Here is a 3091-nt window from a genome sequence, read left to right on the forward strand (position 1 = left end):
CTAGACCGCCGCTGCTCTCCGTGGCGCCACAACTTACCCCCCCCCCCCCCCCCCCCCCCGCCGAGTGCGGGCTGGCGTAGCGGTAGCAGTCGCTGCTTCTTGGCTGTGTTTTTGTGCGCGTCTGCGCACTGTGTTTCCGGCTGTTCTGCTTGCTTCCAGCATACGTGCTAAGAATTTAATTATATCTGACAGCCTTTATCTTTCGTAGGCCGTGAAAATCATCGCCCGCGATGGTGTATTGCTGCGTTCCGCCCTGTAAATCAAGCGGGCGCACAGCAAGACTGCATTGCATGTGAAGGCTGTCTCATTAATTTGCGGGCACCAGCCTCTCAATCTACTAGGGTAGAGCGGGGTAAAATGAGACATGGGGCAAAATGAGGCATGTCTCGTCTAGCGACATCTAGCGTAAAACCTTTTAGATTAAGTAGGTTTCTTAACCCAAGTTTAAGTGTCCAATAAATGTGTGTTAAAAACGGCGGGAATCTTGAGTTGCCCACTTCCGGAAAAAATTTTGGAGCGACATTCGTGGAGTGGCTGTCCCGCCAAAAAGGTGCGAAATTCGGACGTCCCGTTTCTTTGGACATGAGCAGGAGCGTAGCCGTGAACTACAGCGACAAGGTACGTATGTGTGTTGTTACTGCATCTTTTTGGATAGCTGTGGAAACAATTACAGTTCTCTTATGTGGTAATCTTCATAAATATAAAATTGATTGAGTAGGAGCCTATGGAAGGGGCAAAACGCGACAGTTCGTCGCTCGCAGCAAGCAATTGCAGCCTCTGCTCGCGCAAAGTGCATTCTTTAGCTCGCATTTTTTATCTCGTTTTCTAGAATGGTCCGCACGTACAAATGAAAGACGACGAGGGCTGCATGGAGCGAGGCGAGAAACTACAGTTTCCCACGTCGTGGTTATGACAGACTCTCTGTCCATTTGCTCCTCATTATCCTCACTCACTGAGTCTCGGGCATTACGCCTCTTTAAGTTCCTGATTCCGCTCCATCTAAATTTGGTAAGGTTGCTTTGGGTACCAGGTCACATGGGCTTTCACTTAAATGAGGTTGCAGATTCCTTAGCAAGAGTCTTTCTCTGCGGCCCAATTGTTGCTGTCCTGCCAACGTGTGCATATACAGCTGCGGTGAGATTTCGCAGCTACACAATATTTCAGGAATTTGCTGCTCGGCTCTTACATCATCTCCCAAATATCAGGATCTTCTGCATCCTTGGAGTAGCAAAGACTGGCTCTCACGCAGACTAGAGGTCTCTTTCACGCGCTTGCGTTGCCGGGTTCCCCTTCTAAATTTCTACCTTCACAGATCTGGCCTGCCGGCTTCCCCACTGTGCCCTTTTTGTGCCGAACCTGATACAATAGATCACTTCCTGCTGTTCTGCCGCCGCTTCTCTCATTTGAGGAAGCGTCTTTTGCTAATTCCGTTTCATCAACGGGGCTTGCCTGTGTCCTCCGCGGTTGTTCTTTCCATTGGCGCTTCATTTCTTGGACGAAGCAAAAGAAGTGTGCGCTCTGCTGTGCACAATTTTCTTCAAGAAACGCAGCGACTCCCATTCTAATTTCTTTTTCCCGCTCTCAGTCAGTGCGACATTGAGGCATTACAGGCATTGTATACTATTCTGCACATTAAGCCATTGTCCCGTTTTCGATCTCCAAGTTAACAGGATCCTTGTCCTTGCGTCTTCCAATCTATCAGCTTACATACTATTATCACTCATTTTCGCGTCCAAACTTTCGTGTATCCAGCAATTAAACGCCTGTGTCTTGGCCACTCCCTCGTAATGCGTATGTGCCAGCAACGTTTGAGGCCTTCCTTCCAATATTAAGAAGCTCTAGAAAGCGTGCGCCAGCGAAAACATTCTATTCGCGCTGCACCGAAAGCCTTCTCTGTGACTAAGAATGCCATTCAACGGCGAGCAGAACGACCGGAGACGCATGGTCGATACGTGCTTGGATCAAACACACAAGCTACAGCCACTTGACGTAAGCTTTTTCAAAGCCTTCAAAGCTGCCTACAACAACGCATGTCGGGAGTGGCTGCTGAGCAACATTGGGAGTCGCATCACGATGGAGAATGTAGATGAGCTGGTAAGCAAAGCCAGAGTCCTTCTTGAAGGACTCTGGAAAAGCCTTTGAACGATCCGGAAACATCAGTAATATAACCAATGGATTTCGGAAGTGTGGTGTTTGGCCATTTTCTCGTGCGCCGCTGGATGATCCTGTGTTCGATGAAGCGCCAATGGCAAGCACAGCGGAACATCAAACTTGCGGTCAACGCCAAGAATCCTGCGCTAACTGCTCCTCGCCTACTTCTACCGATGACAATGATGAGCCCGCTCATAGTGACACGACCTTTCGAGTTCTCTCTCCTGTTCCTGCTATAGAAAAAGCAAAAAGAGGGAAGTCGGAGACAAGCATAGGTTTGACCTCATCGCCATACAAGGCGAAGATAGTTGCAGCAAAACCTCCCAAGGAGTCAGGTATGGCCTCAAGAAAACGAAGCGGGAAATCGAACGAAAGGGCTGTTGGTGGCAGTGTTCAATCGCAGGATATCGCACTGAAAGGAAAACGTTCTGCGAAGCGATTAACAAGCAACAAATGTGTCTGGGAGTGTCTCGTGTGCAAAGAATTATGCAGCAACACGGCGCCTCGTTCTTTGTGCATCCAATGCGTGATGTGTCACGAGTGGGCTCACGAAGAATGCGCAGGGCCCCATGGATTGTACTTCAAGTGCTCCGAGTGCAAGAACTGATTTTGTTTGGTTTCGACAAAGTGTCTCGTTTTGCCCCACCTTCTGTCTCGTTTTGCCCCGTGGGTCGGGGCAAAATGAGACAAATGGGACTTTTTTTTTTATAATTGATGAATATTCATAGTTGTGATGTTGCAAGCTTTCTGAGTTTTGCTGATGACCACTTAGATAAGATGCCAAGGAAGGCTCCTGTACAATTCTTCTGGTTTTTGAAATAAAAGTGTAAAAACAGTATGTTTGCAAATTATTGTCTCGTTTTACCCCGCCCAACCCTACTATCATAGCAGGCATGGACCGGGGAGGGCTGTCGTGCCCTACCTTGGCTTTCGTAGAGTT

This window comes from Amblyomma americanum, unplaced genomic scaffold, assembly GCF_052857255.1.
Source record: "Amblyomma americanum isolate KBUSLIRL-KWMA unplaced genomic scaffold, ASM5285725v1 scaffold_34, whole genome shotgun sequence".
NCBI lineage: Eukaryota > Metazoa > Arthropoda > Arachnida > Ixodida > Ixodidae > Amblyomma > Amblyomma americanum.